The 23,348-nt window shown below is 38.7% G+C and overlaps 1 protein-coding gene and 1 pseudogene across 5 annotated transcripts in view; both read left to right on the top strand.

Annotated features, from left to right (window-relative positions):
* The window catches only part of ELOVL6 (ELOVL fatty acid elongase 6), a 122,322-nt gene that overhangs the window by 26,751 nt on the left and 72,223 nt on the right, over positions 1 to 23,348 (top strand). The gene's annotated exons all lie outside the window — the stretch shown is intronic.
* On the top strand, positions 22,589 to 22,954 carry LOC116283383 (large ribosomal subunit protein eL34-like; annotated as a pseudogene).

A 23,348-nucleotide genomic window follows, 5' to 3' on the forward strand; every position in this document is an offset into this window, starting at 1 on the left:
TGCCTATTTCCTAACCTTTTTATTTGGTGCATGACTGTACTTAGTGTTTCCTGTGAAGCAGTTTATTTCCCATTCTAGTTACACTTTCTACTGAAAATAACATGTTTCAAAAATCTGCACACATTGTTGCAACATGTGCACAATATGCATGATTATTTTTGTTACAACAGCCTCCAGTAGATAATTTGAATAAATTTAAAATATCTGAAGCTCTTTTACCATGATGTTGGTATGCATAAAAGCTAGTAAAATGGCACAGCTGTGCAAATTATTTAATAAGATACCATTTTTAATCCCTGCCTTCATGAAGTTTATATTTTAGTAGCAAGGGATAGATCTTAAAGAAATAAGTTAACCATATGGTATGTATTTATGGTTTATATATATAGCATGTCTGATGGTGATATATGCTGTGGCAAAAAGCAAAGCAGGAAGGCCAGGACGGAGTTGGAAGGTCTGGTTTTGCAGGGATGCTGGGAAAGACAACATTTGAGGAAAGACTCTAAGATAGTCAGGGTGAGCTATGCAGCTTTTGAAGTAGCAGACTGAGGAAAGGGCTGGAGATGAGGCCCTATATGGCTGTAAAATAGCGTATCTGACAAGGAGCCAGGGTGGCAGGAACAGAATGAGAGGGGGGATTAGAAAAAGGAGAAAACTCCAGGTAAAGAGTCGAGAAGGAGCTAGATTTTAAAATTTGGTCAGTATCAGTGTCTTGAGGGAACAGAAGAGATGGCAGTCATGTGTACTGTTGGGGGACTAGCAGTAGCTACAACCTTGCAATAACTGTCAAGATTTTTAAACTGTACGTACATTTTGCCCATGACTTCCCCCCTTTACGTATATGTACAGAAAGATACATGTGCAAGCATGTCTTTGGAACATTGTTTGTAATAGCAAATAATTAAAGACAATCTGAACGCTTTCCAGTAGAGAACTGGTGTAATATAAAGTGAAACGCTACTGCAAAAACAATGAGGTCAAGCTCCAAGTGCTGTGATGGGAAGATCCACAAGATACATTGTTTAAGAAAAATCGAGTGGGCGCGTGTGTGTGTGTGTGTGTGTGTGTGTGTGTGTGTGTGGGTTTGTGTCTAATAGTGGAACAGGTGATAAACACTTATTGTATTGTTTAAGAAAAGGACTTAAATTTTCTTTAAGTGTTTGCTTTGGGTGCCAATTTCTCTCACAGTAAAAGAAGTCTTACACATCAGTAAGAAAGATAAATAGCTCAGTGGTAAGATAGATAAAGAGCATAAGTAGAAAGTTCACAGCAGAGGAAATGTTTCTTAGCCATTTCTTTGAGGAGACATGAAAACATGCTTAAGTGTACTCATAACTGCAGAAATTGTAGAAAATAGCAGTAAGATACCGTGTCCATCTTTTAGATCGTGAGAGAATGAAAGCTTTGTATAATCTCAATGCTAGGGAGTGTGGGTATGTTGGGAGAAGGGTGGAGATTCCTGTACTTTTTGGAGTCATTTTTGAAGGTAACGTTGCATTCTCTATAAGCTATTAAAAAGATTGAGGTAGAGTCTCTTGCTGATGTGAAAAAATCTCAAAGGCACTCACTGTGAGTAAAAAACATCAAGGCATACAATAGTATTTAAAATATGATTAAATATATATATATGCCTATACTAATACACAGAAATATGCATAAAATCTGACGAGTGGCATTGAGAGTCAGTGGGAAAGGGAAGGAGACCTGGCTTGAGTTTTCCACTCTTCCTATATTATTTGACTTTTTTTTTTTACCACGCGCATTTCTTGTTTTTATAGTAAAAATCTAAATGTCACTAATTTAAATTGAAAACATATATTTTTCTTCATATGATTAAGCAAAATAACTTTAGTCATCAAATGTTTCTATTGCCCTCATATATATTACTGACTAGCAGTCCCCCTATATTACAAATCCCATGACAGTAAAAGATTTTGTCTGTCTCGTTCCCCTGGGTGTTATAGGGAGCCTGGCAAAACTGATAAAAGATGCCCCCAGATGCTCTGGTATCTTGGCACATGGTAGGCACTCCATACAAGTCTGTTGACTAAGTGAATAAAGGAAAAATTTAATAAGGCATCCAGTATTGCAGCACTACCATAATTCTGTTGGGTACATGATTGCCTCCATTTTAGAGATAAAGGAAAGAAAAAAACTGCAAATAACAAAGTAAGTCTGGAAGTGATTAGAATAGATAAAATAAAGCAACAACATAAGTAAGTTTAGTATTAGTGCTGAAGCTAAGGTTTTGTGAGTCATGGCTATTTGTTTAACTTAGTGTATTATCCAACTTCTTGGTCACTAACTGCAGAATGGTTGTTATATTTTGCCCTGGTTCTTGACAAGGAGCGCTCCAGGGTTACAGAAAGATGTTAATAAGAGTGGAAGTGTTCTATCAGAGCTGAGTTTTTATCTCAGTAAATAGGTTATGATGGGACAAAATGTGTAGGTTGATCCCATAGGTGGCTTGAAATAAATTACATCATCTTTGGTTTAAAATTTTTGTGATATTCAAAATGAGGTTACTTGAATTATGGTCCATCTGTACAGAGGTCATTAGGTAGCCCTACATCTGTTTCTGTGGAGACAGATGAATATGTGCTGACATGGAGAGATGCACCCTTATATAACATCGAGTAAAGCAGGAAGGTATACTATGATTAGATTTTTAAGTAATATATGTTAATAAATGCACCAGCTTATAAGAAAGTACAAAAAAATAGTGTAATGATTTTCTTAAACTATGTATGAAAGCATAATTAACTAACTTGGTAAACTTAGTTTTCAGTGGTACTACATCCATCAACTCTGGATTATCTTTCTGTTCATATACAAAGTAACTGAGTATCTAATCACTATTTAAATGTATTTGTTTAATCCTTACTGTTCCTAGAAAAGGATTTGTGGTTAGATGTCAAAATATTAAGCACTGGTCTCTAGTTCATTCTTTGCTTCATGGGTACATATTTCCTACTTCTCCTTTAAAAAAACTGTACTTAACATAATGAAACAAAGTGTCATTTAGGCTAATTCAACATGTATAACCCCAGTGAGGGCATTTTTATATCCTCCATACAGATAGGTAATTCCTTGAGGTACTCAGTAAATGTTTACTGAATTGCTGTTGGTTTTCTTTCTAAAGTTAAAATAGCTTTATGAAATATTTTACAGATTATTCGTTCGGTCACCCCCACCAATACTGTGTAATATTATTTGGCATCTGGCTCTTTTTGCTTTACGTTGCATTTTCCAAATGATTTTCCTATTATGCTTCAGTCAGCAGTAACCTGTGGAGGGAACAAGTGAGGTTAGTGGTTATTTGACAGTAGGGGTGAATAAAATGTTTGAGCCTTTCCCTCATGAACATCTAACTCCTCCTGGGCTTTGGTCTTGCTACAAGGAAACCAAGGAGACCAGGCCTTTTACTCTTGGACCGTCCCCCTCTCCAAATCTTTGCAAAAAACGGGTCCAAAAGAGGATAAACCCCTTTGCACAGGTTGTTACAAATTGATTAAATGAGTGAGGGAAGGGGCAACCAGTTTTGCCGTGGCTTCTGATAGCCATAAATATCCGGCCATGGGCAACCATAGGAACGTTTTTTTGAGGAATAATTTTATGCTTTCGGTGTGGATGCTGTTTTTAGTTTTGTGCTACATTTTCCTCCAAGACATATATTTATTAATCAAATGTTTATTTGATTAACCAAGGAAGTTACAAAACTAACTGCTTAGAGGAACTAATTCAATCCTCCTGTCCTTTCCCTCCTGAAAAGAAAGCATGTGTTTCATCACAAAGGGAGCCCTTTTCTTCCTGTTCATGAACAGTAGTAAGATTTTAGACTGAGCACAGTCAGGCATGGAAGCGTCTTTGAAACGCCCTCACTTTCGCTACGCCCTCTGCATGGTTCTCTCCTGCGGGGAGCATCACCTCGTACTTCCAGGTCACTTGTCACCTAATCCTCTTTCCTGACACACCTCCCACTCTAACAGCATTTTAACTTCCTGAATATTTAGATTGTACCCACTGTGTTAACAACTATTTGTCTCTTGCACTTTCAAAGTGTCTCCGATAGAATCTTCCTTTTTCAGTAGGCTCTGGTTTTCTTTTGTCTCCTTAGTGTTCTGTCCTTTTTTGGTTGTTGTTTCTTGTGGAATAAGTATTTAAAGAAAAGACAGCATACACGTTTGGAGGTATGCCCACTAAGGCACTATTCTTAAGAGAACGTGTATTCAGTGTCTTTCTTTCTTTCTTTCTTTCTTTTTTTTAATGCTTTTGTGCTTTACCATTCCTGCACTGCATTGTAGCCATTCTCATTATTTAGGATAGTTGGTTCTTAATTTGACTTGCATTTCCCACATTAGAATCACCTGGGAGGCTTTTACTGTCACCAATGCAAAATCACCTTAACATCTCTGGAAGTGGGGATTAGGAGGTTTACAAACTCCCCTGGAGATGAGGTAATGAGAACCTGTGGTTTAGAAAGATAAAAGAGCCTCGGGTCTGTTTATCTGCCCAAGTGATTCTGATTATTTAAAATATACCTGGAAAATGTAGCCATTCTGCCATGGCTTTTTGAGCTACCTCTGGGTCTACATATGAATATATGACCAGGACAACATGGATCTCTCTATCTGGAAAGAATGAAATTGTATTAGAATAAAAATCATGTATATTCCAACAAGCATCTAGAGCATAGTCAAATCCTGATACTTGTACAGATTTTTAAACTTTGATTTTGTAAACTATTATCCAGTTTATAATAAAATGCACGTAAATATTTTCAGTAGATTTTATAGCCATCATTTTTTGTTTTTGTTTTTTTTCCCTCCTGACTATTAAAAGCTTTTTTTTTTTTTTTTTTTTTTTTTTTTTGGCTATAGGTAAGAAACGTTTCTAAACACTAAGGTCTCAGGGCAAATCATTCTTTGTGCCTGCATTTTTAAATACATTTTTAATGATATGTCAATACTATTAGCACACGAATAAATATGTGTGACTAAATATAAGAGGGTTTCTAACACCACGAAGTCATTAAAAAATACATTCGGATCATGGTTTAATTTTAAGCAAGCAATGAAAATAATTTATCATCTGAAAACTTTGAAGAAGTAAAAGTTTTTGTCTAGGTGAGTGTATACACGCAACAGTCAATATAGACTTTAAAATTCTATTTTCATGGACTTTTAAAAATATATTACCAGTTGTGACCCAAATTTGCTAGAAATTTATTGGGGTTAATAAAGGATATTAAGTGCCCATCATGTGCTTTAAATGTATTACTCATTTAATTCTCGAAATAATGCTGCCATGAAGATATTCTGTCCATTTGACAGGTGAGAACCTGGGGCTCAGTCACCAGATTCATAACTGTCAAAAGGGTAGGATTCTGAGTCAGATCTCTCCCCACCGCAAAGCCCTTGTCTTTTCTACTTCTACCACATTTTTGGCCTCCCAGCAGCCAGAATAGCATTTCTCCTCCAAGGTAATTACAAGTAAGAGATGGAGCTTCATTGTTAGAGACGGCATGGCATGAAGGCCCCTATCTTGGTCATTACATTGTTGCTTCCTTTGCATTTCTGTGCAGCACAGGCCACCTCTTCCACCCAGCCGTGACGGCACAGGACAGAAGTTGGCAGCTGATAAGAAATTTAGACAGTTTGGGTCTGTGGAAGAGATAGACTAAAAAAATAACTGGAGAGAGGCAAGTCAGAGGTTAAACTTCACATTAAAAATTTCCATTGATGACACAACACTGATGCTCTTTACATCCCTTAACTTTTCTAAATAGAAGAGGAATTGGTGTTTTTCATAAAGTCTGGGCCTTAGTGTAAAATCGTGGTTGGAGAAAAAACTATTTCTGTTTCACTGCAAATGAGATAAAGAATGCTGTTAGGTCAGCGGAGACAGCGAAGCCCTGTAAAGCTGCTTACTTTGCGTTAAGAAACTGCAAAGTAAGAAACAGCCCATTATTCCATCTCTAGAGTTGTTTCAGGAATGCACTGGAAAGTGCAGGGGATCCCATTTTAAGCAAAGATCTGCTAGTTTTGTTTACATCTGTAAAACCATTCTGAAAATTTTTAAGGTTATAATGCTTTCCAATTCCTTTTTCACTTGGGAGCATAAGATTTAAAGGTTTAATTTTCAAAACATCAGAAAGAAAACTTTCTTTTTTAAGAATGAGATTTACACGGAGAATAAAATTTGTCAACATTTTATGAATCTTAAAGGAGCATTTCTTACACTTTATTTTCTTTCCATGGCACCATCCACCCAACCACTCTTGTGGATTTTAGATCAACAAATGAGTTCTTTAAGAATTGCCATGCTTACAGAGGATATTTCTCATCTTGTTCCACTATCAATTAAGTTTTGGCCCACTGTCTAATAATCATGTATTAAATTATCCCAGTTTCTCTCAAGAGAGATAGCTAAGTGGTAAATGCTGTCATTCTGTTTCAAAGATAGATATGTTGTATGAGCAATTAAGTAAGTTCTTACATAAGGTTTCAAAAGGCCACTTATTTTCTTCAAAATGGTATTGTTTCCACAAATTTACTGTAATTATAGCTGACTATTATTATTATTAAATTGGAAAAGTCTTATCTATAACTCCAGGAAATTTTCCCAGTGTACATGCATTCTGTTTGTAATTTTCTGCACAGACGTCAGTGCCCTTACAAGCTAACACAGACTGATCATGACATATGAAGGTGACAAAGAGTATGTCAGAGAAGTAGTTCGTCAGCTGCTGTGTCCTTCCTGCTGCCTAAAAGGCTAAGGTCTTTATTCAGGGAGGAGGTCGCGTAGGTTTGACATCCTCATTTTGAGAGACAAGAAATTGTCTTTGCCAGTTTGAAAAAGCAAAATTTGGAAGAACCAAATGCTCATTTTGAAATAAGGTTTCTAGGACAGTGCAGTAAGTGCCTCCTCCTTCTTCATCTAAAAATGTCTGAAGTATTTTTAGCCACCCAACACACGCACGCACGCACACACACACACACACACACACACACACACACACACACTATAGTGACCTAGTTGCCGAAATCCTCACTACTTAGAGTCTGATGTATGTGTGGACTGGCAGCGTCACAGGGGAGCCTGCTAGAAACGCAGCATCTCAGGTCCCACCTAAGACCAACTGAATCAAAATCTGCATTTTGACATGATCTCCAGTTGTTTCATTTGTTCAAATATATTCAAACTTAAGAAGCTGGCACTCCCTGGCAAAAAGGCCAAACATGGTGCTATCTGTGTTTTCACTGACTAAGTGGTCTTTCTGTGCTTGAGAGAATTCTGCTGTTTTCTAGACATGCGTGATCCAGAACTGGGTGGTAGAGAGCTGAGGTTTAGGCAGATAAAGATTTTATAACTGTAATAATGTGACAATTGCAGCTGTAAAATAATGTCCGGGAAATAACTGATGAGCATCCGTTGTGACAGGTGAATTTTTTGCTCAGCAGCTTCCTCTTTGATGGTGTCTTCAGTTAAAGATCAGCAAAGAGAAACATCCACAATAGGGACTGGGATGATGTAAGATGTGATCTTTCAGGAATCTCTAAGGAAAACTGTTTCTTATTATAGTAATCCAACCAGTATTAAGCTGTAAAAATGTTTTAGGGGGGTGAGGGTGTGCCAAGAACCAAATCAAGAGGAGTCCACTATTTAGAACTGAATACATCTCATGTGACTATTCATTTTGCTGTTATCCTGTATTAGGTTAAGTTTCCTTTTTACCACTAGGATTTCTATACAGTTTAGACTTTAGAGATGTTCATATTTTCAGGTAATGACTTCTTATTGTTGACTGCTACAACTTCTCTAATAAGATTAGTATTCATTAGCTGATTATCATATGCATCTAGCACAATCCATGAAGTTAATCTTCACAATATTCCTAGGCAACCAGGGGCTCATTATTTCCTTTTTACTGATGAGGAAACTGAGAAGCTAAGTAATTTGCCACAAAATTGTACCACTAATAAGTGGCAGAAGCAGGTATTAAGTCCAGGATCTCTCATTCCAAAGTCCCTCTTCTTAATGATGACAATATATTGCCTTCTCGACTTCTGTATGGCCCCAGAGTGCTGGCTCTTATGAATGGAAAGCATATCAAATCTCATATTGCTCTAATTAGTAAAAAAAACTTCTGGTAAATAATTACATATAAATCTCCTGACATACCCAAACACCTGCCTTATCATTCACACCCAAATACTGGCCTCATGGTGACTCATTACTATAATAATGGTATTAGAAGACCTCAGAATCTCTCTTGTCATGTGGAACTTACTGCAATTAAGAGGTATAGAAATTTGGCTAAGAATTTTAGTTTCATTTTAAAGTTCTGTTTTTATTTTTAAATTGTCAATATATATTATTACCCAATAATAAGATTAAAGTGTCAAAATAAAAGGATCACCCAGTGAAAGAGTATCCAAAATCATTTAAATCATGTCAGGGAAGGTGTTTTAAGTATTCTGCTTTAAAAAATTTTTTTCCCACATTTTTAGCTTTTTAAAGTGCGAAATGGAGGATTTTTGAAAATAGTTGCTTAACTTTCCTTAATTGTTGAGAAATCATCAGTTTTAGATATTGGCTATTGACAAGTGGTCCTGTGTGAGATTCCCTTTTGTCAGACAATATAGTGACATTCAATAAAATGGAAATTACCAGTATCTTTGGGTATTTATAGAGAACCATCAAAAAAATCTAGATCAATCTACATAAGCAAAGAACACAAATCTTATGAGTTTAATTTTTGCAGCCTCTGTGATCAAGGTTGGCAATTCAAGCAGTGAGAATGTTGCGTGAACTTGATTACATGGATTTTCCAGTTATTTTTGAAAGTGTATGGAGCACGATGCAGAAATGAAATAGTTTCCACTCAGATTTTTACTTTTTCACAATACAATTGTTCACTCACTTTATGATGTGTTTGTTTTAAAGAAAAAAATAAGGACTCAACTAAGAATATGGTTGGAAAGTTATTAACCTCTCTAAAATCCATAGGGAAAAAGTTATCAATTTTGGGGTGCTTATAACGTATTTTTCTATGGAGGTCTTTTCTAAGTGGAGATTTTTCTATGTCGGCAGGTAAATATCAGTCTGAGAAAGACACTTTAACAGGAAAATAGCAGAAAAATGGTCCAGATACAATTCAAAACCCTATCTGTTTTATTCCAAAATTTTTTTCCTGCCTCTAATAATTGTCTTTTTCTATCTCATCTTTATCCTGATTTGTGGTCACCTAGATGTAGATAGACTGATTCACTTCTTTTCTAGAACCAAACCAGCAGCCTTTACTGTGGTAAACTGCTCAGTTTAGGAATGGCTTTGGTGACATTCTTCACATCAGCATCTTGAGCAGGGGGCTGCTGGCCAGGACCCCATCTGCCTGGATATCCTGTATATTTATTTGGGTTTCTCACCATGCACAGTGGGCACTGGAAATGGGTAGCTGGGAAATAATCCTTTCTTGGTCCCAAGAGGCTGCTGTGGTTTTGTCTTCCCTCTTTATCTCTTTTTATTTCTTGGGATGGATTTTTTTTTTATGTGTTTGTTTTCCATGTTTGTTTGTTTGTTTTTTAATGGAGGTACTGGGGATTGAAGCCAGGACCTCGTGCATGCTGAGCATGTGCTGTACCACTGAGCTATACCCTTCCTGCCATGGAATGGATTCTTTTTATACCCTGCTCTAAATATCGTTCTTCTGAACCTGATTTGCATTTACTCTATAAATACAAAACATGAAATCAGTGTGAAACTTTTGACCTTATCCACAGATTCAGGAGTGCCATTAAAGAATAACTGAACTAATGAAGGATTTGGGAAACTTGTATTATACTGTGTATAAGTGTAATATAATATGATATTTTATAGAAAAAAATGTACTGTAAAGATAAACGGAAAACACCACTGCAGCCTAGTTGGAACCACCTCGCACTGCTTCTCTGTCTCTCCTTTGTTCTTCGGTCTGCCTGGTCTGCTGCCCAGTCCCCCGTTCCCTCTGCTTTGAACCACCTCAAATTCCTTCTCCAGCTGACATGGACTCTCTTACACTGTGGCCTGCTGGGCACCAGCCTTCTCAGATAAGCATTTTAATACACTTCTGGAAGCTTGTGTTGAAAGTGAGAGTACAAGTCAGACCAAAAGGAATGAGGCAGTGCCTCATGACAACATGAGAGAGAAAAGTTTCAACAATTGATGGATTCTGGCACCTAAAATTAGCTCTTTTAAAGTGCTAGAATTTCCATCTTTACCGATGTATTTCTTGGCAGACGTCCTTTACGTAGTGATTGCAGTTGTTCCATTTGGAATTAGTTCAGGTCTTCAAAGCAAGGAGACTCTGTTTAAAGACTTGCTTACTTAACAAACGGCGCTTTTGTTGGCCATGACTCCTGTGCAACACCCAAGCAGGGAGACAGTATCTACATCCATCCTGGCTCATTATGTATCATTAAGATCCTTTCTGCAGATTAGGTACCTGTGTAAGTTTGGATAGAGCAGCACCATAGCTGACTTCTGATAAATGGCTTCTTGAGTCACCTGTACTCTCGGGCTCATCACTCCACTGATGATGATGCAAGTGCTCTTGGGGGAAAGTGATATTAATATAAAGTGTTCACATTTGTCATCAATAAATTGGAAAAGGACGTCAACAAATACAATCTTAATGCCATTATAGTACTATGTGAATATACTATAAGCTTTGTGCCAATTTTATTGATTTATAGTGGAAGATAGCCTTTCCAATATCTGAAATATTCGTAACTACTCCCTATGGCCCTCATTTCTTGTAAAAGTATCTACATAAGGATTGTGGGTTGGGGTGGAATCAAAGTGCAGGGAACTACCTTTGTTTTTTTTTAGTTGCATCTTTTCATTCAATTTAATTTTTATTTAACTTTTAACCTCTTTTAAATTGAAGTATAGTCAGTTTACAATGTGTGTGTCAATTTCTGGTGTACAGTTTAATGTTTCAGTCATACATATACATACATGATATTCCCTTTCATATTCTTTTTCATTATAGGTTACTATAAGATACTGAATATAGTTCCCTGTACTATATAGTTAGTATAAACGTGTTGTTTATCTATTTTATATATAATAGTTAGTATCTGCAAATCTTGAACTCCCAGTTTTCTTGATAGAGAACTAAACTTTCTACTACACTGTTGCTCAAACTTTGATGTGCATCCAAATCACCGGAGGAATCCTAATAAATGAGAACTCTTTTTCAGGAAGTCAGTATTTAGAAATACAGATTCTTAATCTTAGATGATGCTGGTTGTCACTACCCTTTGAGGAGCAAAGCTCTTTGTCCTCCTAAGAAATGGCTGAGATTTCTTGGGATGGGTTATTCCTGTACAACCCTACCCTTTTCTTCTGAACCTGGTTTGCATTTACTCTACAAATGTAAAGCATGAAATCAGAACATGAAATTTTTGACCTTATCCACAGATTCAGAAGTCCCATTAAAGAATAATTGAGCGAATGAAGTGATTGGAAAACTTGTGTCATATATATTGTATTCATAGAAAAAAATATTGTAAAGGTAAATGAAAAACAGCACTGGAGTCTAGTCTGCATGAAAATTTCACTTCTATTTATTTGAGCTGACATTGGTGAGATTTGCCACGTCTAGCAATGTCAAAAGAGGTTGTTTGTTTTGTTTTTTAATGATGCACCAGATCCTGGAATTAGAAGTTTGATGTCCTGATATAATATTATGGTCCAGCCTACAGTAACTACCAACTTGATAGGTACATGGTACAGAGATAGTCTATTAATTAGCTTATAATTAATTTAAGGGTCTAGGAACTTGACAAAGGGACAGGCCATTCTGTGCAGGCAGAAAGGTTGAGGGGAAGGTCGAGGAAGGATAATCAGCAAGCCATAATAATATGTTTAGAAGATTGAGCATTGGTATAATTAATAACTTCTTCAAAGTGTAAAAATCACAATTTAAAGATGAGTTATACTGAAGAATCAGTATGCTATAGTATTGGTGATAAATGGAAAAAATGGCAACACAGCCAAAACACTCCCAGCCAAGTAATATGAAAAAGAATTAACTAGAAGGCAGTCATTATGTCATTTACCTATTCGGTATGAGAAAAATGCCATGATCTACCTGAAGGAGGAAGGACCAGTTGGACTCTCAAGAGCGCAAGAGTTCATTCTTACTGTTGGAGATTTGAACTCCATGGTTATTAACTCATGTAACTGTGTGTCCAAAAAAAGTCTTAGGCAGACTAAATGAGTAGGCTGATTACATCAAACAGCAGGCATTCCACAGCTTAGACAGTCATAGCTAGGAATGTAAGCAATGTTCATAAATTCTAGTTAGAATGAGAGCAAGATTAACCCTGTTAAATCCTGTTAAACAGGTCAGGCGGATTTCTATAACCCAAGACATTACTGACAGTTAGTGAAGGGCAGGCTGTCCAGGGTGAAGTTCTTGGACTGCAAAGATCCCAGAAATGAATGACATTTCTGCAGCTGGAAGACGGGCTGACAGTCAGACATGAGACCACCCACCCGTGTGTCTGATGCATTGTTGAGTTCTAGTTCATGAGAGGAATGGAATGTCAATCATGTGCCACCAAATTGATAGGGAAATTACAGTGGCTCCCCCTCATCTGCAGGGGATATGTCCTAACACTCCCGGTGGGTGCCTGAAAACTCGGATAGTACCGTATCCTACATATACTATGTTTTTTCTTATACATACATACCTATGATAAAGCTCAATTGGTAAATTAAGCACAATAACTAACAATAAAAGAGAACAGTCTACAATGTACGTTAAAGAAGTTACGTGAATGTGGTCTCTCTGTGTCTCCCAAATATCTCATTGTACCGTACTTACCCTTCTTGTGGTGATGTGATGTGACACGATGCCCACGTGATGAGAGGCAGTGAAGTGAATGACACAGGCATCGTGAGGCAGCGCCGGGCTGCCACAGTAGTGATGCTAAGTCAGAGGGAGGGTCTTCTGCTTCAGGTGATCTTGGGTCATGGGGCCATGACGATGCTGATGACTGGATGTCAGGGGCCGATGATGTGGATGGTTGGGGGTCTTGGGCAGGATGGAATGAGATGGCGCTGAGGTTTCATCATGCCAGCTCAGAATGGCACACACAATTTAAAACTTATGAATTGTTTATTTCTGGAATTTTCTATTTAACAGTTTTGTAAAAAATATTTGTTGACCACAGTTAACTGAAACCTTAGAAAGCGAAACTGCGGGTAAGGGAGGATTACTGTTTTTTCACAGTGAGAGTCACCCTTAGAATTTACTACGCAGTCTGCATGACAGAGGACTTTATTTAAAAAGCGAAAAACAAACAAAAAGCAAAAAAAAATAAACCTGGAGTAAAAACTAGAAATGAAGTCAATAGTCTTAAAACATACACATAATGGGGGTGAGGGTATAGCTCAGTGGTAGAGCACATGCTTAGCATACACGAAGTCCTGGGTTCAATCCCCAGTACCACCATTTTAAAAAAAACACACACATGGAAATCAAAAGCTTTTGGTTTTGAAGTCAAGTTCCATGCTGTTAAACATAAGCCTGGGAAAAAGTAAGAAGAGAGTAACTCAACAGTGAATTCTAGCAGCATCACCTCCAGTCTATACACCACATGGGTCCAGTAAGCACTGAGCCCGTTTCCTCATCCTCATCGATGTTCCTGATTTGATAACATCAATACAGTAGATTATGTGGAAGCTCCTTTCACTTAGTGATAAATTTTTTTTAAAAAGATACAATAACCATACAAGAAACTTGCAGAAAATAGGTAAATTCACAGCTTAAACTGTTTGTATCCAACAACTGACTGTTTCTCTGGGATGAAATTCTCCAGACTGAGTAAGCTGTTTCCCAGGTGAGTGAGTGTAGGCAGCTCTGTGATGCTACATCACAGCCCACTGAGACATGCATTCCCCACTTGCCATGGCAGAAGTAGTAATTCTGGGAATGTGATAACTTGTTTTGTGATTAAAAAGTTAAAAAAAAAAGCTGTTAGTATGGGAATGATAATACCCATTTTGAGAATTCAATCAGGAAGTATCTTTAGTATCAAAACTTCCTTCTATTTCTGTTAGAGATCAGGGCAACTCATTTTAGAATCGGTAAGTTTATGATATCTGAATGAAAAAGGAAGGAAATGTATAGGGAGCAGAGTGCTCCTCTAATCTTATCGAGTTTCTGTTTTGGTTGTCTGCCAACTCTACTGGGCTGCGAAACAAAGGGCGTTGGCATGTGATAAAAGCTGGAAAGAGACCATCGTACCACCAATAATAAGTGGTCGGACACAGACAGGTGATAATCGTGGCTTACAAGGCACTTTCCCAGAGCCCTTGCCACAGCTGCTGGGAGGTGAGCCCCTGGAAAAAATGTCGGTCATTTGGGGGCATGTTGCTAGCTCAGAAGTGGACAAAAGGAAGATGATCAGAAGTGCAGGACCAGCTTATGGATAATTTGGGACATGAAGATACCACAGCAGAGCTAAGCTACCTATATTCTAGTCATTCTGTTGCAAAGTATATTCTCCCATGCCAGCTGAGTTTCTTGTAGTTTTAAAATTTCTGCCTGAAATTCCAAAGCACTGCAAGGTTATTTTATATTACTAAAACACTAATTCATACTGTACTAGTAAAGTCCAAATACTTCTGTAAGGATCACAGTGACTCCAGATAAGGGCTACTCCCGACCATGTGGGTACTTACCAGTCATCTATAGTACTTCTTCGGATCCTCCACTCCCCCACCTCCAGATCATCTGATAGACCCTTTTCTGAGTATGTGGTCCCAGGGAAACACTGTTTTTATTGGATTCTTCAGATGCATCATGGATATCCGTCAGATGTGCTGGGCAGCTTTTTTAAAATACCAGTTTCCCTTACCCCAGACAGATAGGAGTATCTAGGAGGAACCTCTCAAATAATATATTTCTTAAAGCTGGCTAGGCAATTTTAATGTGCCCCCAGGGCTCAGAACCGTGCAGCTTTAGAGAATTAAAAGTGAGAACTGAGTCAATCATTCTCATAGCAGGGCGAATCAGCTTCCATGGACTGAGTTTTTCCAAAACTAAGAGGTATGAAAATGACTTGAATGAGAAATTTTCATTGTGGCGATGAGCCATCAAAAAAGCAAACATTTTAATAATCTGTAAATTTGGGGATAATAGAACTTAGTAGTTTAAGTCAGTGTTTTGTTCAGTCAAAAATGTAAGCTCTTCAACTGGTCTCAAACCACTTGCAGAAAAGAATCTAAGGCTTTGCATTCTTCATAGGGCCTGGAGCGTGTGCTACTGCTGTTACCGACTCTCAGTAAGTTGTTGTGGAATGTCCCTTTACATGTTAGCTGTTAAAATTATAATCAAAGAGGTTATCTAGGAAACATTAGAACAACTAGTCATTATAGAAGAATTTACTGTGGTATTTTTATAGTGTCCAAGAGGTGACCTTTATGCATAGAGTTATTCATATTTTGTTAAACTGTAGGTACTTCTTGAAGACTTTAATATATTCATTAAAAAGCATTCTACTTGTTTGCAATTAACAAGTAGTCATGGAAGGCACTTGGCCACAAGGACATGCTCAGTGTCATTCAGATATTGCTAAAACTTTGAGTATCTGTTGATAACTGTAGTAATTCATAATAAATATTGTCTCTGGGTTGCAATTAAAAAGTGCACAGAACTGAAGGCAGAAAACCATCTAGACAGTTGAAAAGCTCTAGACCCTCAGACTTGATGTTTGTTCTCTTTAGCAGAGTAAGTGGTAGAGATTGGTCAAGATTTGATACTTGAGTGCACAAAAGCTTAGAAGTGAGGAGCAGGAAGCAGCTGATCAATTGCAGAAATACAGACTGAGCGCAAGTACAGGCTTCCTCTGGCTTCATCTTCTGCTGGAGAGAAAAAGGTAGGAGGGGCAGGGCGGGGTGCGGAGACACAACTTCTCCACCTTTCTGTGAAACGCAAAATCAAGTTTGGAGCTTCTAGAAAAGGGCTAGCCCTGTCTATCTCCAAAGTTGCATGGGGAATAAAGGACACAGGAGAAGTACTCCCCAAGGGAGAGGGCAAGTGAGTCAGCCCCATCCATGGCAGCCAGGGACTAGGGAAGTCACAGATGATTACCCCAGGTTAGTATAGGGAACACCACAGGGTGACAGAACCATCCTCCATCCCCGAAGGTGTTTAATAAGTACTTAAAGGAGCAGGTTAAGTAAACTGTTCTGCCACAGAAGGGAAGGGACGGGACAAAGATGTGACAAAACAGTTTGTAACCACTTGGTAAATGTTGAGATTCTTTGCTACGAAAATTCAGCCAGGATAGAAATTGTTGCAGTATTGTTAGTGTTACCAGCTGAATGACAGGTTTCGTTGACTTGGGAAGGCGGCTAGAGTTAAAGAACCTGGAAAATACTTAGACAAATAAAGGTCGCTTCCACTTAAAACTTACAAGTTAAAGCACTTTATTGGTAGGAAGAGTTGAGTCAACTATATAGCCACCCTCTTCTTTGCTTCCAAATCCCTTCCAAAAAGAGACAGAGAGTAGACATATAAGAGAAGAAGTCCAGACCCAGCAGAGCAAAAGGGAAAGATTTTATGTGCATGGTTATTCTCTAAAAAATGTGTCTGTAAGCCAAAATAAAGGTCGTCTTTAACAGGCAAAAATACTTTGGAAAGAAGCTAGATTTAAATCAGGGAAGCAGTGATACTGAGGTCACTGTGACTGTCTACACATGTCTGTCTGTCTCTGAAAAGTACAATATTGACAGCCCAGAGCCCAAAGCCCAATTGGAGAATGTATATCCAATTCTCATTCAAATAAAAATGCATTAGGCTCAGGTCCAGAGAGCATTCTTGGATTCGACTTTTTTTTTTTTCAGCTTCCTAAATTTAACCAGCTGAAATTCTTCTTAAAACCAGGCTTTCATAAAAAAAAAATTGTTTTTTCATTTTGTCTACTTTCTTAATTGAAAAAGTATACAGTAAAAGTCCTCATAATCTCACTTTTTTTCCTTAAAATTTACCAGTTAAATTTCCCTACCCTCCCACCTTGAAAGATAATACTTTTTGCTTGAGAGAATACTTCTTTCTAGAATCATAGAAATGTGTATCTGTATCTATCTATCCATCCTTGTATCTGTATCAGTATCTGTAATTATAATTATACTGATGGAACAATGCAAACTTCATTAAAAAGATGGAAAATTGTGTCCTTGGTTTAAGTAGTCTATTGATATTATTTTTAGCTTAATATCTTTAACCTGTGATAGTTTCTGGATTATAATGCAGTTACTCAAGTGGAAGTTGATTGAAGTCAGGTGGTGGGGAAGCAGGTACCTGGGGGCAGTTAAGAGCACCTATGCTCAGTTTCAGACTCTGTTCTTATCCACCTGACTGGTCCTACCCACACAATGACTGTTAATCACCCCTTACACAAACCAAAACCTACTTTTCAAACTTCTCAGTATGCAATTCCTTCTCTCTGGAATGTTCTTCCATTGTTGTCAAGGCCAGCTCTTTCTCATTTTTGTGATCTCAATTTATGTGCCAACTCTCCTGATTATACTCATTCTCCATCTAAAAGAACTCCCCACCGTCGAACATCATCTCTCCCAGTACTTTTTAGTTTTCTTTCAAAACACACTACAGTGGGTTGTTTTTACCTATTTGTTGGTCTGTCTTCCCCTACTCAACAGAACAAGCTCTGTGAGGCTTACCGCAGTGACCATTTTTTTCAGTACTGTGTATCCATCATTTAGCATAAGGTCTGGCAGGTGACAGGTTCCAGTGAGTATTGTGGAATTAGCAAGATGTTTATATCATTCGCACAAATCCACAAGCATTATAAAATAGCTTGCTTTACAATCATGAGGCCATGAAGAAAGAGAAGGTTGCTGTTTGACTTTTATTATTGGGTATGTTTTACCAAATTAAAATTTACTAGTCAATTTCTAGTAGCAGTTTTCTCAGTAGTAAATTACAGAGCATGTTGTATTACTAAAATGGGCTACCACTCTTGAGAAGCCCAAGCGACAAGGAGTAAGAATCACTCCATGCATTTTTGTAATGACTTGGCAGAAGCTATGGGATGAAGGAAAGAATTGTACTCACTCTAATTGTAGATCTGCTATTTTTAGTAACTTCTTTTCTTAAGAGCCTCTAAGGGCCTCCATTTAATTTAATTTTATTTTTTTACCTAGAAAAGGCAATAATTTCTTGTCATTGGAATAATGTTGGTGATACGCGGCATGCAGTTAAAACCTACCACAGTTATATAAATGAGTCTGCAGTCTTGTTATTTTGAAATTAATGAAAAGGGAGCACATGCAGCTGGCTGCCTGGGAATTCTAGGCATCTGTGAGCCCACTGCCAATTGTGTTTGTTCCACAAATTTGTTATTGTCTCAGAGTGGGTTGCCGAGGAATCTATGTAATGTTAATAAAAGTGTTCTGTGAATTGCAAAGCACCAAATTTATGGTCTCATTACTATTATTACTGTACGGTTAAAAAATAGATTCTGTTGATAAATGAGAGAAATCTATTCATAATGACTATTAGCTTTTAACTATTTAATTTAGGTACACTTACTAGAAGCATAAGCCTAACTGACATGCGTATAATAAGATCTTCAGTAAAGTCAAAATAACTTCTAAAAAACCTTGGATGATGCTAATGCTTCATAATGTAACTCAGCAGGACCCTATGTGGCCTTCCAGGGACAGACCCCTCCCCCATATCCTTAGCACCTCTCTGAAGTACCTGCATAATAGAATCTGATGCGCATTTCCTGAGTTTTACAAATGCTAAAACCACTACCAAGTGGAAGAAATTAACTGCTTGATGACAGTGAGCACACAAATCCCAGACCTAGTCTGATGATTAATATTGTTACCTCCTGTTACCTGACCATCAACCAATCAGAGAATTGTGCACGAGCTCCTGGGACGCCCCACCTCAGTTTGCCTTTAAAAGTGCTTTGCTGCGCACTGGCAGGCTTTTCGAGCATTAGCTGCCTCGGACGCCCTTCCTCGTACAGCATCCTTCAGTAAGTGCTGCCCTTTCCTTCGCCACAACCCGGTGTCAGCGGGTTGGCTTCACTGCGCACAGGTCAGCGGACCCAAGTTTAGTTTGGAAACTGAAAACGTCCTTCTCACCAGGTAGTAGAAGGTGAATTTGTTTGCTCTTTCAGATTGACTTTAACCTCTGCTTTCCAACTTTGCCCCAGAGAAAGTTAGTCACAGTGGTAAACTTCTTAACAGGAAGCCATAGAGTGCAAAATCGCTAAAGGCAGCCAGTCAGTAATCCAGGCTTATATTCAACCAAGATGGATTTAATCCAGGCTCAGAGTCAAAGAATCACCAAATTCTAGTGCTGGCAGGAACTAAAATTGACTCATATTAACCCAAAAGTCTAGTCTAAAGTTCTGCTGATTTCAAGCCTTCTAAGAAAACCAAAGAAATTAGTTTTACTGTATTTCTTGACCTATAACACCAGATCATAAAACTTCCAAAGGTACCATTCTTCGTGCCAGGCTTTGACATGTGTACTTATCACCACGGTGCCCTTGGCTTTCCAAGCAGGCAAGAAGAAAGGGAGTAATTCTGCATTTATGTGAATTCCACAGCTCTTTAAATGACAGTCCCAAAGAACTGGAGGTTTCTGCAATAAAGTTTTCTTTTCAGACCTCTGTTTCTTCTCCTTTTCTACTGTTTCCATCTTCCCCTACCCCTATTTATCTCTGCTGTCTGTTAGGATAGAGGTGGACATGGCGTGGTTGTCATTAGCTGCTGATTTTGTTAGTCAATTTAGCCTCAAACAGCAGCTTTGCAAATAAACATTTGAGGATCTGAAACCACAGAGGTAAAACTCAAAAACTACAGCTGACCATCAGCCAGCTATTCAGGGGATAAGATGCTGTTCAGAGAGTAAATTGTTGTTCGTGTGGTTATTGGGTGCAGCTGGTATAATTAGGGGTCACTGGCCGATCCTACAGAATTATTCTGGGTAAAGAAAAAAAATATTCACCAACTGATGGGAAGACTGCCTCTCCAGTCTTTAATTCAGTTTATGAGGAAGTGCTGATTGGTCTAATTTAGGTGACTGTCTATCAGTCAGTGGAATAAATAATCAGTCCTAGCTTGGTTTATGGTAGGACAAACTTTCCTTATTCCTACTTACACATTTCTAATGTCTTCAATAAGGCATTCAGTATAAAGTGAACCTTTTACTAAAGGCAAACCTACTGTTACGGGAATTCTACCCAGAACTATCAGCACAGCCTTGAACTTTACCATCAATTCAACTTAAATATGAAACTTGAAGTATTACATTAATGTATCTATTCCTAATGCAGGATTCCCAGCTCCAGGGAAAACATCTGAGGTCATTCATGGCCTGCCAAAAAGTGGAATGGGAATTTGAGATACTCATCTAGAAAACTGAGACCAAAATAACACTTAGAATTTCAGATACCTAGAATCCTCTGAGACAGCATTAACAGAAACAAGAAAGCGTTGAGCTACATTTTCTGAAGGGGTGCATGCGGTTTGTGAATGTGCGTCTCTGTGGTCACTACTTTAAAGAGCGTGCTGTAGGTATCTTTCATGTTAACCCAGACTTAATCATTTTTATTATCGTTGGTCAATAGATTGATTAAATGAACATCCTAACCACCTATCCAAGTTTAGAAGAAAAGTTCATTTTCCAACTATACTCACTGTTTTACATCTAATTGAAGTTCTTCTTGTGAGACTAAAGAAGGCAGCGGTTAATTCTTGGAAAAAACCTCAGATAAAATTATGGTCCACCTTCTCTCTTTCTGGTTGCCGTTGATAATGCTTCACAGATCTAATGTGTTGACCCTTTGTTCATCTTTATGGCTCTTCTCTAAATTTTAAGTTGTCTCTGGTACCTGGTGTGGACCAGACCCTCGGCGGGGGATGGACGATTACTGTTCTTTTCTGGCACCCCTGATGGAGGTGGGTTGTTAGCAGAGGAGGAGGAGGAAGGGAAGAGATCGCTCTAGGGCGGTCCCTCCATCGCTTGGCTTCTTTGCCAATCAGGCCTTGACCTGCTGCCCAGCTTATCCATTTTAAAATTTTGAATTTTCAGTGCCTTCCCTCCTTCCCTGGGCTACTACCTGCTACCCCAAACTGCACTTATATTCAGCTTCCTTACCTGTGTTTCTGCCTCCTCATCAGATTTGCTAGTTCAGTTACGGTTTCGGTCCTGCGTGATGCTGACCTTGGCTCTGGACTGAGGCCAGTTTGGTCGCTTACCTGTCGGGCGGCCTTGGGCAAGTGATTTCACCTCGCTGAGTTTCCCCATCTGGAAATGAAGGCGGGACACACGCCTAGTGTAGCTGGTGTGAACACTGACGGAGAAATCCGCGTCGCATCCTTAGCACCACGCCTGAAGAGTCCTAAGTCACCTGGACTCTGCAGAATTAAAACATCTCATTTGTTAGGCAGATTATTTTCAGGGACTTCCTTGATAGCCTTAAGGTGATTCTCTTACCCTCACCTGGTCGTACATCCGCAAAATAAAGGAGTGTCCTGGGTTCTATTTTCCAGCTGTATTAGTGAATATAAGTAAAAAGAAGGACCTCATGTTTTTTTAGCCTGCATTCAAAGCCCTGCTCTGTTCTGTCCCCAAACTCCCTCTTCTGCCCTATTGTTAAACACAACACTTACGCCAAACTGGACTAATCCTCTGTTTCTGGATGAGCACCGTCTAGCCCGTGTTTCACACCCTTCCTTCATTCTGGATGTCCCATGCCTGATCCCCACCCTTCCCTACCCTGACACAGTGCAAGTCCTACCAGACCCCAAATCCTACCGGAGGCCGTGTTCTCTTACGGCCTCATAATCCCTCCCTCCGCTGACTTAGCACAATGTTTTAAATGACTATTATGACTGATCGTGTTCTTTCATGTGTGGTAGTTACTGCTAGTTAGTAGAGGCTGAATGCAGGAAAGGGTGTATTTAATGCTTCTGTCCCCAAATGTGCTTCAGATGGGGCTTGGCATGTGGGAGGTCTCGGCGATGGTGTACCAGAGGAAGGAGAATACCGTGAGGACCAGAACCAGACAGCAGTTGTGAAGTCAAATTCATTCTCTCTCACCATCCTATGTTCCTACTCACTGTGGGGGAGGCCTTCCCTGCCCACCGCACCTGATGGAGCCCTGTCACTCCTGGACCACCTGTTGTGCTTGGCTTTTTGTGCGTAACATCCTACTACTAGGATGGTGGTGGAGAGCCTCTGGTGACTAGCTCCTTCTCCCTCTGGAACGTGGGTTTCATGAGCTTAAGGATGTCATCTTTTTGACGCTTAAAAACTTTAGCAAGAATTCAGTCAGCATTCCTGATTCCTGAACAAGCAAATGAATAACCGAGATAATTATAGGATTTACTCTGCTAAAGAATGGATATTACCAGTTCTTTTCTACTAAAGCTATATAAACAGGTTTTCTGATCACTTATTTTGGAGGTTTAGAGGTTACATTTTTAGACTAATTTTAAGAAATGGAAGCCTTTCCAGGAATGGGGTCTAGAGGCGTTCAGCATGGTCCCGAGCCTGACACACCCTCACAGGCTGCCCTGCAATCCAGCCTCTAACACAACCAGGCTGTCTCAAACCCCTTGTAATAGAATTGTTTGCTTTTGTACCAAGAAGGTCGAGAAAAGCACCAAAATCCATCTGTGGCATGTGCCAAGGAGATGTAAGATGTGAGAGATGCTAAGTCCTTAGGCGGTTATTATCTGAAACGAATAAACGTGTCTGCGGGGCTTGTGGCGGGTTCACGTGTGCTAAATGGGCCTGTTACAGGGTCGAGCTCACTTTCCTTATTGAGGAGCAGAAAATCTGGTGAAGTTGTTGAAGGCACAAGCACAGAGTCCGGAAGCTAAGAAGAAAAACTTTGAGTACTAAAAAAAAAAAAAAACCGCAAAAGACTTGTTCTATTTAAAAAGAAAGAAAGAAAAGAAACTAACTATACCAAATAACTGTGAGATGAGGTTCCAAAAGTGTAGTCAGAGCCAAGAAATGTTTTATTTTAATTTGGTGAGTTTAACTTTTTCTTTCCTATCTTAATTACCTACTTTCGATACCGAAGGAGTATATTGGCAAGTAACTACTTTTTAACTCCTATTTTTTAGTGAAGTGTAGTCAGTTTACAGTGTTAGTTTCTGGTGTACAGCAAAGTGATTCAGTTATTCATATACACATATATTTCCAGATTCTTTTCCATCACAGCTCATTACAAGAAGTTGAATATAGTTCCCTGTGCTATACAGTAGGTCCTTGTTTATCTGTTTTATATATA

The sequence above is a fragment of the Vicugna pacos genome, chromosome 2, assembly GCF_048564905.1.
Source record: "Vicugna pacos chromosome 2, VicPac4, whole genome shotgun sequence".
Classification (NCBI taxonomy): Eukaryota; Metazoa; Chordata; class Mammalia; order Artiodactyla; family Camelidae; genus Vicugna; species Vicugna pacos.